Source organism: Xiphias gladius, chromosome 14 (assembly GCF_016859285.1).
Source record: "Xiphias gladius isolate SHS-SW01 ecotype Sanya breed wild chromosome 14, ASM1685928v1, whole genome shotgun sequence".
Taxonomy (NCBI): Eukaryota; Metazoa; Chordata; class Actinopteri; order Istiophoriformes; family Xiphiidae; genus Xiphias; species Xiphias gladius.
This window is the reverse complement of record NC_053413.1, coordinates 22,596,017-22,614,093: the sequence shown is the minus strand read 5'-3', so window position 1 is coordinate 22,614,093 and position 18,077 is coordinate 22,596,017. Positions and strand designations below refer to the sequence as shown.

General features: G+C 41.3%; 1 protein-coding gene across 1 annotated transcript in view; it reads left to right on the top strand.

Annotated features, from left to right (window-relative positions):
* Nucleotides 1-18,077, top strand: part of st6galnac3 (ST6 (alpha-N-acetyl-neuraminyl-2,3-beta-galactosyl-1,3)-N-acetylgalactosaminide alpha-2,6-sialyltransferase 3) — a 67,119-nt gene that overhangs the window by 8,016 nt on the left and 41,026 nt on the right. The gene's annotated exons all lie outside the window — the stretch shown is intronic.

Genomic DNA, 18,077 nt, shown 5'->3' with positions numbered 1-18,077 from the left:
ACACGCTTCATTTTTTTCAGAAAGACCAATGGAAAAAATCCTGAATGAGAGATTGCATTGAGTTTTGGGGGCCTTCTGGGGGCCAGTGGAAGCAAGTTGTTGAACGCAGTATTGATGTATCTGTGATGAACTTGTTAGCAAACAGTTCCTCCAGCAGCTATGGAGAGACATTACCATTCAGTTGTGTTTCTGGCCACCTGGTGAATGTAAGTCCAATATTCACTCTTTTAGCGCTTGCTTTGGTCTCTACCAACTCCAGAAAGACAATATCTGGCTTTTTCGTTGCTACGTTTTTCACTGTGTTCACCAGCTAGTTGCTTACTGTGTATGTCTGCTGTTTGGCGCTGAGCCGGTAGGGTACATTGGATATTTATGGCTTTTTTGCTCTAAACAGCTGCGTGCCGGAGTTGAAGAGCAACGCTAAGAGAGCGGTGAGAGCTAAAAACCGAGGTGAAACTCTCTGTAACGCTCTGCAAAGAGGGGGCTTCAGATTCAAATGATGTGACTGCAGAGTTATCACATTATTCAAAGTCAGTTTCCACAAATATGTCCAAAGACCGCTTTAATACTTTTTTTGAAAAATAGAAAAATATGCCCAATAGCTGCAGTATCATCCTAATTGATATTTCGTGACACACATGGTGGGAAGAATTCAAATTTTAGTTTGACTTTAACTGAATCCTCCTCCCGACTGAATGACCTAAAATAGAGTCTTTCGCTCTGCTGTTGCCATCCATTCCTTAAAGCCCTTTGAGCCAACAGGGTACCATTTAAGCGTGTGGCTGCTTTATCATGGTAATGTAACCTACATCTGTTGCTCAGACACACACACACACACACACACACACACACACAGACGCACTCACTGCTGCAGAAGCCAGTGCTAGGGGTTAGCGAATTCGCAGTGAAAAACCGAGGGTGATAACCTCCCTCCAGATCTGGCATTAATCCACGCAGTTGTGGTAACTGGGCCAGCGGGCCGACCCTTCGCTCGCACTGGGAATCTTACCAACATCTGGGGAGACTTAAAGCATTACTTGATCTCACTGCGTGCTGTCAGTCATGTTGTTCAGGTAGTCACTAATCCCGGGCGGTTTAATCATGTGCCACTCTGCCAATTCCGGCTGCTTGATCTCCGCTGACACGAGATCAATTGCCATCGCTTTTCTAGGCAGATTTTTTTTTTTGTCTGTTTTTGTGTCTGTTCTTCACCCAGATTTGGACAAACTACGAAGAAAAGACAGCCCAGACTTTAATGAGAGAGGTGATATTGCAGCCTACGAATAAAGGTTCCACTCTGTAATTGCAGTCACGGTCAGCACCATTAACATTAAGTGTCACTCGGGATATGTAATAATAAGGCCATTGCCTCTAATATTACTGTACTTGCATAATTGAAGCTGTGACGTTGAAGTTGAAGTTTTGTGACTTAAATTCTAAAACAAGAGGACAGAGCCAATATTAGTATAGAAAACAGTTCTACTAATCTTCGTTTGTTCTTCTGGACATCAGGAGGAAGTGCAGAAATTTAACTGGATTTTGTTTTTAAAGTGAAGATTGCCTTAGACCGCATCGATTTAAATGCAACCTCAGCTATCAGAAGTGAAAGGCCTTTACTGGAGTTATTCCTAAAGAGTTCAACTCTCGAAAACAAACCAGTGCCTCCATGTGTTCTGTTGTTTTTGGTGAAAAACAGAGATACTCTTATGTGAATTTTGGTACCAAATGGTGACGTGCACTCTTGTCTGCAGTATTCGTTCTGTAGTGAGAATAGAAATTTTAGTCACAAAGATTACAAAAAATAGTAGCAGATTTTCACATTTGATAAATCATCTCAAGCTGCTCTTAAATTATCTCCTTACGTCCTGCGATGTCCAAACAAGTAAAAACTCTGCTTTCAAAAGCACCTCAACATTAACTAAGCAAAAGTATTTGGCTTTTTGCCTCCCGAAATCAAACCGATTGTCTCTACATCGCCCCTTGTTTTGTGTGAAAAGCATTGATACTGTCAGTGACGTTTTATTAATTTGCAGTATTATGAGGGTATTTAGTGGGTGAGGGAACTTTAATCACCAAGATCAGTAAAATTGTATTTTTTATATCAGCGGTGCAATTTTCAGATTTCATAACTCATCTCAAGCTGCTTCTAAATTATCTTCCGACTCCCTCTGGGATTTTGATTTTCGTTCAGCCGCACTTTCTTCTGCTTCTTGTATTCATTTAAGTGTTTGTCTTGTTGGTCTTAAGTAGGATAATTGTCAGATAATCAGCCACGGTGTTCGTTTTGAACTACACCTGTCTGATCCGTCTGCAGCAACACACGTTCCGCAGCAAGCACTTCATGGATTAAAAGGTCACACACCTTTTTAGGATTAAGACTGGCCTCTTAACACTTCACTCTCCACTCAGATGTGAACTCCTACTTGTAGATAAAGACTGAATGACCGACTGAGTGCCGTCACTACAATCTGCGAGACAGAGCTGCCAAGATGGCAGATCGTTGGCGGTCAGATGGCATCGTTCGGTCCTGATGGGTCCCTGCCCGAAATCTGTTTTGGGTTAGAACGTAATCCAGGAGGTGATCTGCCAATTTACGGCGGTGTGGAAATGACAAATACTGGATGGACTTCACACTGTGAATGTATGAAGGATTTACCAATGGATGGTTAGTCTGTGGAGGGGTGCCGTGGGGGGGGGTCAACAAACGTTCTTATTAGAACTCGACCTTTTCTCTAGTGCCACAATCAGGCCCTTTTCATTTCTGTTTCCTTTTTGTTTTACATTTTCCATTTCCACTTTTACAGCTGCTTATTTTCTAGTTGGTATGTATAGTTAGTTAATAAATCTGCTGCCGATTTTATTATTTTATTTTGTTTTTTTATATCACTTGATGGAGGATAATGTTACTTTATTTTAATTGAAGAGGTTAAGGCATATATAAGTTATATTTATTTCAAATTATTCATTAATTTAAAGAGAATTTTCTTTTCAAGAATTTAACCATTAAAATGACATTTAAAATGTGAAAGATGGTCTTTAGCACATTTCTTATAGAAGGTATCAGTCTTGCATCAGATAGTGAATTTTACTGTTGGCAGAATGTTGCAGGAGCGTCTGCACAGTATTATATTTTCAAGGTTTGGCTTGGCCTGCGGTGGTGGGGCCCCATGTGATATCTTTTCACGGGGCCCAGAATCCCTGGCGGCACATCTGAGTCTGTGTGAGATGTGAGGTAGTGTGATGGCTGTGTTGAACACAGATGTCAGTTCCGAGGTATGTGTGTAGTAGGGAATTGAAATTCTTCCAAGGTGGCAAGAAAACCGACTGAACAAGACATTTTTCATGTTTTATGGTGCAGTAGAAAAAAACATCACAGCTGCAACTAACGATCGGTTGATCTTGATGAAAAATGCTCATCACGTGTTCAGATGTGTTGTTTTGTCCAACCGACGGTCCCAAACCAAAAGATAAGCAGTTTACATTAGTACATTATCTTATTCTGGACTGTTCATCAGACAAAAAAGCAATTTGAAGACGTCATCTAGGCCTTCAGTAAATTTGAATGAGCATTTTTTTTTACTGCTTTCTATTATTTTATAGCATCAGTTATTAATTGATTAATTGAGAAAGTGATCTGTAGATTAATTGATAAGGATAATAACCGTTAGTAGCAACAGCAATCAGTCATTTTTTCCCTAGTAGTTAATCGACCCTTTCGCCAGTCATCCTTTTTGTATCATAGGGGAGAGAATTTTCCACAGAGGGAAGGACAATGATTTTTTTAAGTTTTATGGCAATATTAATGCAATTTTAAAACGTAAATATGACAAACTACCAAATTTAGATCTAATTACGACACTTTGTGGGTATGAAATGTGAAAAATGTGTTCACTTGTTTTCTGTTCCGTCTTTGTCTTCGCTGGCACAATTTCAGCGCTCTGGATCACAAAATACTATGCAATTTGATCAACTTTTAATAGCATTTATGTCCTGTGTTAATTTCCTAACATAAAGTAGTTGCAGAGTCCTGCAACTCCCAGCCAGCTGGCTCCCAGCCAGGTCCCCCCTGGACATTGTACACTTGGCAAAGCCCGAGAGCTTGTTGTACTCCTGGCAAGGCCTTACTGCTTATTGGCACAGGGTTGATCCAAAAGCCCCAGAGGACACAGAGCGGCTGAGGCCATGTTTGATAAGGAGGTATTGTCTCCATGGACTTGGATGTGGCTTAGAAATGTTGTCCAAATGTTGACAAAAAAAAAAAAAAAAGAAGACGCACAGAATCAAAAGAGCAGCAGCGCGCGTCAGAGTGCGCGGAAAGACTGCGCATTAACTTAAAATGAAGCAGTTAACTTAATTAAAGAAATGGCTCAAGTGTTTGCCTCGGTCAGTTGTCTGTGATTGAAACACTGAATCCTACGTGGCTCCAGTGTTACTTGTTTGTACCTGACCATGTCCTTTTAGCTGCTCGTGGGCAGGGGCAGTAGAATCTTAGTTTGGAGTATCAATTTGGTGTAATAGGTTTATAAAGTCCTGTGGTCAAAAACGGTAGACAGATTGCACAAATTGCATCCTTGTTGTCGCTCACAAATGAATTCTTGCCCCAAGAATCCAATCCAGCAAATCCCCATTTGATCCAGGCTGGACACATCAGAAGTGCAGAATACCCTTGATCTCATGGCCACGCCGCTGCAATCCCATATGTACAGTATTTTCTCAACAGCTTTCCCAGACAGTGAGGTGGCAAGATTAGGCCTGGTTGTTACCCTGAGTTACGGCTGATTTTGTGCTGCTCGCCTTGAGCTTTCCGTGCTCCGCCCTTGAACCAAGCCTCTGAGCAAGCAGAAAATCCCTGTAATTGCATTAGTGTTGTTCAACTCCAAACTCCTTGCCACACCCGCTCCCCCCAGACCGGCTTGTTAGTTTAATTTATTGCTTTGACATGTTTTTTTTTTCATCCTGTTGCAAAATTGCGGAAAACACATACAGCATCAGATATCCTTGGCAAATATCCTAGCTCTGATTCACTCTCCTCCTCTCTCTCTTATTGAAGTGTCAGGTTGTGCTATAAAATCAGTGTTGTGTTCAGTGGGAGCCCGGTCTTGTCATAGTATAGGTCCCTTCCTGAGGGCTCTTGACAGAGCCAGCTAATAAAAGGTTTCAGTGCCAGCGTTATTATCCCCGGTGGAAGCCTAGCAGTGCTCTGGGCGCCAGCACTGGGAGGCTGATTGCCTCCGTGAACTGAAGAGGTTGACAGACACAAATAGAGCCTGGCGGTTAAGTGTGGGCATTAAATAAAGTGCAGTCAATTTTTTCATGAAATATAATCCCCCGTCCGCTTTTATGCTCGCCTGTGCCCCAGAACTTTCTGTTGTTGTTGTCATTATGAAAAAAGGAAACGGTCAGGGGTTCAAAATGCCACCGTGTACTCTGGGTAATGTTGTATCTGCTCAGCGAGCCTGCTGTTGTTTTGTAAGGATCCTGCGCTGCTGTGTGTCAGGTCATGCTGTTGCGTTTGAGGTTTCACGGGTAGTTTTGTGATGGTTTTGTCTGTCCAGATTTGTATTTTTGCCTGTTATTGATCTCCCAGGCGACTACAGGTGCTTGCTGCTGTTTTTGATTTTGTTGTTGACTCCAACACTGCTACCACCTCCCAGACCCTCACCCCAACACAAACATTAAATGCCACATTTCGCATCCCTCAGATTTGCCGACACAGCGCAGCAACTCCGCAGAGGCTTTGACGGAATGGACTCTGCAGACTTCATTGTTATTTTCCAGAATGAACACCTGCGTGTGCCACATAGCGGGGCTGTTGGGTTGCCTTCTATTCACCTGGGTGGTATGTTTATCATGTCTTTCACGATGCTGCTGTTCGAGCTCTCGGAGAACCTTCACAATTAGATTAATGAAAAACAAAAAGCTGTGCTGGCAAGTCGTTAGAGAAATTTCTGAAGCTTGGAACAAAGAGGATTCCGGTGACTCAGATTCTCTCGCCCCAAATAAAAAAAAAAACTCTGGACCATGAATTGGGAATGACATGATTTAAAAATATGTCTTAAATGCAACATATCTGTCATCTGATCCGGCATATCCTATTTGTTCTGCAGCTCAGAAAGATTAGAGCCGTCTTTCCTTATGCTTGGCACTCGCTGCCAGTTAGCCTCAGTACAGACATTGTTATTAGAAAAGATTTTTTGTCACGTGTCCTGAGATTCATCATTAATCATGAGGGAAGGAGCATTTTTTTCTTGAAAATGGACCAAAACAGTTAATGAATTATATAAGTCGGTGCCAACTGAAGGGGCACGCCAACAATTTTATAGATCAAGGATGAGTTTAAAAACAACCCGGGTGATGTCGTCAGGGTCATCTCGGGTTGGGTCATGGAGTTTAATAGATATGAAGACACGGGCATTTAACCAGGCACACAAACCACACAATCAAGTTGTGTTCTGGGAATCGTGGGCTCCAACATTTCTGGAGCTTGACCCAAACTAGGGACTAGAAGTCAGGAAATATCAGCCTCTGCAGCTGTAATTTCGACCTTTCCTTTTAGCCGTGCTAGTGGCACGGCTCCAGGAGTGACCGTCGTTCTGTTGGTCTGTTTGTCGGTCCGCCACTTTGGTGCAGACTGAAATATTTCAACAGCGAACAGAATTGACGTGGGGATGATTCCAGTTGACCCTGGTGACCCTTCTGACTTTTCCTCCAGCGCCACCATGATGTTGACATCTGTGGTTTTGAGCGAAATGTCTCAACCACTGTTAAATGGATTACCATGCAGTTTGGTACACACATTGATGTTCTCCTCGGAACGAATTGCAATCGGTTTGTTGATCCTCTGGCTTTTCCGCCGGTGCAACGTCAGAGTTCTAATTTGTCGATTACGGTTTAGCACCAAAACTAACGACATTCCCATCAGCCCCAGCTCCGCTTTGTGTTTTGTGCTAATCAACCAATGTTGGCGTGTTCAAATCTGCTGATAGTGAACAGGGTAAACATTACACCTGTTAAACACCAGCTTAGCATTAGCTTTGTCTCTGGGAGCGTGTTAGCATGCTGACGTTGCCTCGGGGAGCTGCTGGTATGGCTGTAACCTGTCTTTCACATGTTCCCAGACATTATGGAAGTACAATACTAAATACCTGTGGTATCCCTCCAACCTGTTTCAGCTCTAGTAAAGTGTGGGCAGTTTGTTAACTGTTGGTCTTTTTTTTTTTTTTCCGTCTGCCACTTCCGCTTCCTCCCCTTTCTGTTGGATGAAAGGACGGAGTGGTGTTTTTGTTTTTAAAAGCAACTTTTAAAAGTTACAGGAGTCGAAGAAGACACAAATAATCTTTCCAGCCAGAACAGTGCATTTGTAACCTCGAGGTGTCTCAGTCATCATCCCTCTGAGGGCCGAGCTCGGAGCAGGGCAAAATTCCTTTCATTGCCGAGCCACTTGGAAATTCAGTGTGCACGTCTGCTTTCTGTCTCCAGTAGTCTTTAGGAGAAGGCTCCTTGTCAGAGACATCTCTTTAACAAATAACACCTTTAGGAAAATCTCTGCAGAGGCCGGACGTCTGTTTAGTCAAGTAGAGAAGAAAATTGGCAACACTGTTTGTTCCCCGGTCTTGCAGATGATGTACTGCATCTCTCTCTCTCTGTCTGTCTAATCCTCTCAGATTCTATAGTTTGCACTGGTGATATACTGTATAAACTCAGATTTCTCTGTGTGAGCAGTCGTGCTGTGTGTAATCACCATCAATGAGATGAGGCTCTATTATGGAGTTATGGAGGGATACCACAGAATTTCAGTGGAAAGATCAGTTGTTAAATGTCAGTAATCCTGCACTGGCATTTGGCAAATTGAAATGGATTTTCTGCGGTCGATGTTTTTCTCAACAGCGAGCTTCCCCTCCCTGCCTTCGCCCTTCAAACACAAGGAGACCAGGAGAATAATTTGCTATTCTGCTGTAAAGTATATTCATATAAACACTAAAAATGGAAGTGTGGCATCTGCTCTTTATCGCACGTGCCTTTAATTGTGTTTTAGCACCTCACTTCCTCCTGCAAACTGGTCGTCTGCCGTCCTGAGTTGTGGCGTAAAGTTAGGACACCTGTGGTGGATGGAGGGCAGTGCTATACAGTAGCTTTGTCCTTGGCCAACAGTGCGTTCTTCCTGCCCACCGGCCATCTGCGAACTATAAGAGCCAGCACTCGAAAGCTCAGATATTACAGTATGATAAAGCTAAAATTGCTTTTGTCCTGAGTGAGCAGCAGAAGTCATCTTCTGTGACTGGCCGAATGCCGCGGGACATTCTGGCTCCAGGTTCCCTCTGAAGATAACCCACGATGATAGAAATTTTGGATTTTAGAGAATAGGGGACGTTTGCTTTTTGCCACATTCATTCTCCTTTTGGCCGTAAAGCACAAGTGACAGGAGCGGGTGGGCTGATACATGGAGCAACTGCACCTTCATGTTCAGGCTGTCCCTGTCTTCACACTGTGTTTTAGTAGCCTTAGCAGTTTCTAATTCTGCAATGGATGAATTCTGTTATAGGTCTTTTTTTTTTTTTTCATTCAGCTCAGAAGAAATGGGGAAGAAAATCTCAACAGCTAAAAATATTGGTACTCATACAGCTGCTGATAATGATCACATTTTGGCAACATCGGTTCAAGTCAAGTCAAGTCATAAAGCCCAAAGTCACAAAATTGTCTCACAGGTCTGACTAAATTGAACAACATATAGCCCCCCCCCATGTTTAGACATGGGGGGGGCTATGTTGCCTTAAAATAATATGATCATGATGTTTATTTTTATGATAATATTCCCAATACCAAATTAAAATACTGAAAATTATTTATTGTTTATTATCATCTTAGTTTAATTATTTACCCACTTTATTTTAAAAACAAAACTTTTATACTGTCCGACCATGATTTCTGGCTCTTGTCGAATTAAACTGGGTGCTTTTTCTTGAGATAGTGAAATACTATGCACCGGTATAAGCGTGAACGCCTCTCACCTTAAGCCCTGGATTTGGATACAGTTTGGGTCATGCTCTAACAAAGCTAGTTCATACGACGTGCCGTCCAACAACGTCGTAAATCAACCACCTATAGTTGTTCTGAACGGCCACATTTGAAGGTCGGGTTGAAATCCGTCCGTCATTTCATTTTAAAACGAAGATAAAAAGGTTCCAATTTTCAGAGATTTTTCATAGTTTCCTCCATTTTATGTACTTCAGATTTTTTTTTTATATTTAGGTCATGCGATGCTGAAAATCACACTTGTGTATATTTAAGGATTATAAATCTGTAAGTTACCATAAATTCAGCATGAAAAATGTTCCTGGTTGGACGTCAGAGTGAAATATGTCTGTTATGGGGCTGCGACTAACGATTGAATTGATCAGTTAAGGAAAAGACTGAGAAGTGCTCATCACAGATTCCTACAGCCCCAGACACACCCCTCAAAGAGCTTGTTTTGGCCAAACGACAGTCCAGGGGGAAATGGAGAATGCTTGGCCATTCGTTTGAAATACGACGAAATACTTTCAACGATGAATCGATTATCAAAATAGTTGCTGATTATTTCCCTGCCGATTAAGTATTTGTTTGATCGACTGATGGTTGCAGCTGTAGTTTGTTTTAGTCCACTTTGTGTGAGTGATGACTGTGGGAGAAGCTTTGACCATTAGTGGAAAGCACTCAGATCTTTTACTCAAGTAGCCGTACCGCAGTAAAAGTGCTGCATTCAGAATTTTACTTGAGTAAAAGTACAGAAGTGTGAACATCAAAATATACTTGAAATACCAAAAGCGACCCATTTAAGAATATATATTTATGTTATATATATTTTTTCTTATCGGATTATAATTATTGATGCGTTAATCTGTACATTACTTTTGATGTTGAGGCCGGTAAAGGTGGTGCTAATTTTTAAGTACTTTGAAATTGTACCTGAGTAGAGCACTTGAGTAAATGTACTTTGTTACTGTACTATCAACCAGTGGTTTCGTGTGTCGCACTATGTGTGTTATCCACCCGAGGTAATAATAATGATGAGATGAAGCGACGAGCCTTATCATGGGAGAAACAGTTGTTTTGGAGGAAATTGAGAGTGATGTCGGTCTCTCGCTTTGGCAGCAGAGTAACTTCCAGTCCAAACGTAAAATCTCTGTATGCTTTGTTTCCGACAGGTCCGCTCACACAGCTATTCAGGCTGTCATCTTCTTAAAGTGCCAAAAAGAGCAGCTTTTTTCTCATTTGAGCGAGCGTCAACCTGTGCAGCAGCGTGCGGCGCCTCGCCAACCTGTGTCCGTGAACATATGGTGCCGCAGCTTTTTTTTGTTTCCCTCAACCCAAAAGTTTGCTGCAAACAGAAGGGGGAAGTGAATATTGTGGAGTGTTTAATCCTTTATGCTTTTGGGGATTATGTTGCATTTGATATCACATATGCATTAGTCAAATGGGTTCTGACTGCTTGCCCTGACACAGTGTGCTGACACACACTTGCATGCACACACACGTTTATATCCATATCTACTGATTAAGACTTGGATTTGCAGTATTGACGTTTATAGCAATAAAAAAGCAAGTGGATGAAAATGGTGTTTCTTCCTTATTGTTGCCCCCTGCGGAGTCTCATCCACATAAAAACAAACGGATTCCTTTCTGGGTCCAGATTTAGACTCTGTGATGCTCTGTACCATAATGATCCGGTATCATGCCAACGGAGCAGATTAGTGTTCATTTGACCTGGATCGAGGGATTTTCTTTTCATATGTCACAGCTGATAAGGGTGGTATAAAGGGGAAGCAGCGTGAAACCGAGGGGCGGCGGCACTGGGGCATTTTGTTATTGCACCGGAGAAAGGAAGCACTGTGCCACGTATTGGGCATAACTGAAGTTTCATTTGCACTGCATGGACATGCGAAGCTGCGCCCCAAGCAAAAACTTATTTGTAATGAATTATAAAATACACCAAGAGGGACTGCAACAGAGGAAAGCTCCCCACTTGTCCTAATAGACATCTCCTTTCCTACAAATTGATGCCTAAACATGACTTATCAATCCTCCCAAAGGAAGGAAGGACTCATGTCATTGGATCTCAATCATTTGTCGTCCTTTTATATAAAGCATCACAGACTAATCGGGTCTAAATGGTCCATCGCCGTACACGTCATTTAATATTACATTAATGGTATATATATTGCGCTCTAATACACCTTCTGGGAAACTAATTTGGGACCTAAGAAAACAATCTCGCTGTAAGGTCCGCCCACCGGCCGTCGTGGAGCTTTCAGTCATATCACGTGATCTTAATCAGCAGATGGAGTTCGCTCAACTGTAGATGTCCACATTTTTTTTACCGAGCAGTTCAGAAACTATTCAAAATTAAAATAACCAGAATGGAATGTCTTATTTGGGCTAATCCAGCAAATGAAAAGCCTGACAAGATACTTTATCACACTGATACGATAATTATATAAAAATCCAATATCACCATTAAGCTGTTGTGCTAATTTATTTTTGAAATATTGCCCACAATAGTCTAAAACTCTTAGAGATAGAAAGAGGTAGCTGCAATCTCCACTGACAAATTGACTGACAAATTATGTAGGTCTGCAACTAACAATTTTGTTTTCATTATTGATTAGTTGGTTGAGTAATGTGATTAACTTATTAAACATTTAATCTATAAAGTGTCAGAAAATAATGGAAAATGCCCATCACACATGCCCAGAACCCATAGTGACGTATTCAGATGTCTTATTTTGTCCAACAGCCCAACAAAAAAATCCAAAGAAATTCGATTGACGATGATACAAAAACAGAGTAAAGGTTGATGATCATTTTTTTGTAGCTGGGTTAATCACTTAAGTTACCAATAGTTTTAGCGCTACAGTTATATCTTCTCACCGTATATAATGTTTTGTCCCCCTCGCCCTACATTGATGTCTTCTAATATCTTTTGATAGTGTCTGGAAGTGATGCTGAAGAAAACTAGAATTCCTGCACACGGTCGGCAGCTTGTACTCAGTCACTCACTCTGTCACTCACTCACTCACTCAATGGTGTATTTAAATATGTACAAGGGATTGCCGGATTTCGGGCCCTGCCCAGGCACCGAGGTCCTAGGTCTAAGACTTTTTGGTCTTCGAAGCTTTTCGAAGTCTCCGCCTGTTGACATTCGCCGTAGGTGAAAAAATGTCCAGGTCTCGCTGTCACTTTGGATCTGCCAGCAGGCAAATTTAACAAACTAAAACAAAGAGCGATTTGAGTGATGGTAGATTATGACAAATGCAGTATGTTGTTGGCTAACCAGGCGACTGACAAACACTCTGCAAAGTAAATGTAATGTAATGTAAATGAATGAGGTGGATTGTTTGTTTGTGTTTGCAGAGTGAAGGCTTGTCAGGCTTTGCAGGTGGCACCCTCCGTTGCGGTCAGTCAGAAAAGTAAACCTTCCCGCTGCTGGAGTCTGGCTCACTGATGCGCTGTAACTCGTTAAAAAAAAAGGGAGTGAATGTTCAGAAGGTTCCTCGAGAGCTCCACAGATCCTTTTTTTTTTTTTTTTAAAGATGAGGGGTTGTAGCCGGAGCTCCCCTGGTCCCGTCTGAATGCCAAATGACAGCTGTGTGAGGTGACTGCCCCCTCTGCTGGGCTTGATAGGGATCAGCAGGCTACAGACCTCCCAGATGAGTAATGAACTTCGGTGCTGCTTGTTCATTCAAACTGCTGCGACTCTGGCATCCATCCCTCTACCCCCTGAGTGAAAACAGCATGCTTCTGCGCTGCTTTTTCTCAGTGTTATTTACACAGAGAAATGCTGATTTTTGAAATAGTCCTAGTTAACGATTTCCATTTTATGCTATTTTATACTACTACTCGGCGAAAGGTCGCGGAGTAGTACATTTTTTTTCTACTACACTGCATTCATCTGTCAGCTGTAATTCATTTTGCAGATTATTTTTCGTACAATAACAGATGATGAGCTGCTAAATCTTGCAAAAACATTGTTCAGTGAAAAAATATCCTCTTCCCTCTAAGTTTTGTTTTCTTATGAAAAGTGAAAAAAAAAAAAAAAAATCTGCCAGTGTAGTTAGAATATTTCCACACAAATCAGCCTGTTTCACAAAATGTCTTAAGTCATAATTCTACTGCAGCAGTGTTTCCACATACAGACGTATTTCTGCAACATATTTTCAACAAGTTGGTTTAAATTAAAATCAAGTTCAAATGTTCTTGCAAAATAAGGTTTTTAGGACTCAAAGTCACTGATGGATTAAACAGCCCGACATGATACGAAGCTCAACTTTGACCAACTACGACAAAAGATGCTGCTCACACATTCACACAACAGCAATAATAATCCCACAATATACTGTATACAGCACTATGAAAAGGCCCATTTGGCATAACTAGTACTTTAAGCACATTTTGCTGATAATATTGATATACATTTACTTAATCAAGATTTGCGGGACTTTTACTCGGAATTGAATCGTTTTGCAATGAGCTATTACAAATTTTACTGAAGTAAAGGATCTTATTATTTCTTTCCTTTCACTGGAAACTGAAATGGAATGAAAACAAAAATGTGCCCGTGTGATGAATAAAAACCCAAAAGACTTGTGTAAATGGCTCATGAATGGAATTAATCATATTGTCATTAAACCTAATCTAATTGCAATAGCATCCACAAATGGTATTAATTCTCTTTCACAGTTCTTGTGGCAGTCGGAGCTCCTTTGGGCGAAATTTGGAGGGAGAATTTATGCGCGACCGTGTTACCAGCAGCAAAGAGTCAATCCTTCTTCCTCCTGGGATAAGAATAGTTTTTATATCTTGTACTTGGATGACTTTTGAAGTGAAACCTTTGCTGGAAAATATGACACGTATGAAGTAACGTGTCTGGACCCCACTCTCTCGATCTCAAGAGTGGCTCTTTGTTTATGTTCTTGTCTCAGTGTCCTGGAGAGGCGAAGGCTTAAAAAGAGAGGTGGGGAAACGGCTCGGTAAATATTTTCTCAAATGGCTTAATTGAAAATGGATCTAAACTGCTCGCTGGGCCGTGGTGGCAGGAATCAGGTACCAGGGAGGTAGCGCTTTTGCATTGCAAATGTAATTTTCTGGGGTTTTTTTTTTTTTTTTTTGCCCATGCCCAGGAGGCACTCAAAAATAGCTTCCAGATATGTTCTTTCATGAGCCATTTTCTACAGGTTGAGCCTCACATTATTCCAATACCCGTCGCGATTAGCTTTCTGGATTGAACTACAGTGTGGTCCTGTTGTTTACTGAGATGGAGCATTAGTCTTTGTAGGAAATCGTCTTCTCTTCATGCCCAGATGGGGGGGGGGGACTTTGATGGCACATTATATATGAGGAAATAAACAGCTAATGTGCTTTGAGTTTTCATTCATCACGCAAGTGAATGGGGCGCTACTTGTTGATTATTCTGTAATTCACAAATTTATTGCCTATTTGATGTACATTAAGTAGGAAAATTGCTGCAGTGATTGAAACAGAAGGTAATGCCTTGTTGTTTATTTTCAGACTATCCCTGTAGATATCAAATCGTGAGCAGAAAAAAATTCATGTTCTCACTCTAAACATGCTACTGCCGGTGATGGTGGAAGTATTCAGATCTTTTACGTGAGTGGTAGTACCACACTGTAAAAATACATTACAATTAAAAGTCCTGTATTGAAAATGTTACTTTAGTTAAGAGTATTATTAGCAAAAAAGTACTGAGTAAAAATACTCACTGCTGAAAATGTCCCCTCTTGAGTCTTTTATTATTAATATGGCGGTGACTGCTATTGAAGACACTGAGGTCTTGTCATAATTCGTCAATAAAGTGATTAGTCAATGGACAAAACATTAATGATCAACAATTTTGCTAATCAATTAATCGTTTTCGGTCATTTCTAAAGAGAAAATGCCCAAATGTTCTGGTGGCAGCTTTTCAAATGTGAATATTTGCTGGTTTCCTTCATCTTCTACAAAATGACACTGTGTTTTGGACTGTTGGGTCAGACAAAAGAAGATATTTGTCACTATTCACAGTCCTCTGAGCTTTTGTAGACCAAACGATTCATGGAGAAAATAGAAAATAATTGTTAGTTGAAGCCCTAGTTGTCTGCATATTCTCTGGGAATTTGGAGTTTCAAGCAGCCTGGAGGGAGTTTACAGTCTCCAATTAAAAACTTCGACATGATGGGTATTTTGTATATAATATTTCCCTATGGCATGTAGTGGAATAGATATATAAAGGAACATTAAATGGAAATGCTCAAGCAAAATACAAGTTTCCTAAATTTGCACTAAAGTACTGTACTGGAGTAAATGTACTTAGTTACATTCCACCACTGGCTATTGCTCAATCTCTGCACAACTGATGATTCAATTAGGTCATTGCCAAAAATGGACGAGGTGGCCATCAATAACTTTGTGCTAGTTTTCCCTCCTATGTGTAATGTGGTCTCTCAGGCTCACTGCAGGAGAGTCTGGTGCAAAATTGTGGCTGCCTCATGTCCAGGGTTTCAATGATCCCGCGCAGTCTGCGAACTGAGATCAATACCTGCTCAGAGTAGGTTTTAGCACCTTTAAAAATAGCCCCCTCAAAGCTTTTCGGTCTGATGTGTGTTAAATGAAACGTCCCCAGGCTACAACTATAAGTGCAGTTAATGGCCTACCTCCATAACTGCAGTTAATGGCCATCATTGTCTGATTTGATGGTTGCAAACAAGGTCTTTGCAGCAGCATATGGAGTCATATTCCTCAAGGAAAATGTTTTAACATTGACCGACGGCTCTGATGTTGAAACTTTATGGCCGTTCTACTGCCTCTCTGCTGATGTTAATGGTCCTCATTTCCCTTTACTCCAATACTGTACTCCTTCCTCGACGTCAAGCTTTTCAACCTCTCTGTCAAACGGCTCAACAGGCCGACTTATGATCACCCTGATGGATGAGCAAATGAGGAGAGGAGTCGTGAGTCTCGCACTCGAGCTTGCGGAGGTTCAGCGCCCCGCTACGCCCACGCAGAGCCCTCCAATCGCCCCCAGACTTTGACACATCATTTCCCCCGTGATTTGTGGCCAGATCGAGGTTGAAGGAGACAAGGAAATTTTCTGTCCTCATGAAAACAGATGGATGTTGCAGCGCCGCAGCCTGAACCGAGGGTTGTTTTTTTTTGTTTTTTTTCCTCCTCCTGAAGAACCATCTTGCTTTATAAGAGATTGGTTTCATGCTCCATAATGGACTCTTGATGACTAGCTATTACGGCACATTTTACGAAAATGACCCTCAATTTGTTTTCTCTTCTATTTGTTTTGTTTTTCTCTTCTATATTTTATTTTGTAAAATACTTAAAGCACAGAGTGGCAATAGAGAATTTCTCATTTGTCCTCTTTGTTCCGTTTCATTGAAGATCAAAGCTGAGGCCCCTCTGTTTGTGATCAAAGATGGGCAGTAATGCCATGACATGATGCGTGATGTAACATACACGCAACTGGTAAAAAACGATAGGCTTGTCAGGGCAGCAAATGGCGACCTTCTTTTACCCCCCCCCCCCTCATATGTTTGATCTCATCTCTGAGAAGTAAAGCCTGCGGTTGCTGCCCTGGGACGTTTGATGTTGGAGATCTGAGCTGGTGGTGGTGCAGGCACTTTGGCTTTGGGGGCTTCACCATTACGTTGCGCCACATCCAATCTTCTCAGCATCAGATAACTTAAAAGAATCTGTGAAACGCCACCTTCCTAACAATCCAGACTTTCCCACCGGTGTTGTTTGTTAGATTAGCAGCACGTTATTGAAGTTTCCTGGAAAAAAACAAAACAAAACAAAAAACATCACGTCTCTGACTCCTTATCACCTCAAGGCTCCAAGATGTTTTTGCACACCACATTTATTTATTTATTTTTTTTTAATCTCTGTCTCATTTTTGCTCTATCCCGTGCATTGATCTCCAGCCCTGCCCTGCCAATAGCCTCTCCTCTGTGAGACCTCTCCTCGTCCTCCATCTCTTATCCATTATTTATCACTCTCAGCTCCTTCTGCCAGGCGGTAATACCTCTTACCTCTAGATAGTCATTTGGCTGTTTAGCAATGTATGAAGCAATGACGCCCCAGCTGTCGCTTTATTAATTGAGATGCTGCAACAGCGATGCAGACTCTTGTATCTGTGCACAGTGGACGCTTCGACAAAAACAAGACGAGGAATCCATAGCCAGACAGAGCTAATGGCTCTGTGAGGCTGCACTTAAAATGCTGACATCAGCATATTAACCTACTCACAATGACAATGCTAACATGCTGATGGTAAGCAGGTGTAACAGTTACCATACTCACCATCTTAGTTTAGCATGTTAGCATTGCTAACATTTGCTAATTAGCAGTAAAGACAAAGTGCAGCTGAGGCTGATGGGAATGTCAGTAGCTTTGCAGGCATTTGAAAAAAAAAACAAAGTACTTGACAAAATGAAATTTTGAGCCTGAACAAAAGTGGTGGAACGACTGATCGACCCAAATTGCCGTGCCTAGAGCCATTCTGCTAGCGTGGCTAAAAAAAAAGCAACCAAATTAACCAACAAAAAAACAAAAAAAGCCAGCTGACAGAAACATTGTCTCCGGAGGAGAAAACGACCTTCTGAAATCTCTTAAAAGAAGCCTCTCAATTACCCAATTTAGTTACACGAAGAGCACATGTAATGTAACTACTGACAAATAGTACAGTGAGTGAGAGTTTTGACAAACTCACAGAAGAATATATTCAGAAAAAGATGTGTAAGATATGATATACTATTCTATCACCTGTGTACTGCTATACAGTGACACTATATTAGACAGTTTTTTTTTTAACCAAAATACTAGAGCTAAAGTTTTCATTTCTTTCAAGTATTGTCAACTAAAAAAACAAATCACTGAACAAATCACAAAAACAACTTTCACTTTGCCTATAGCATCGAATCACTGTTGGATGCAGTTGTTGCACCAGACATTTCCCCTGCATTGCCTCTCTGTGGCTCTGTCGTATCGAACGTTAAGGATCTTACTTGCTCTGTGACAAATCTTTTCATCACGGT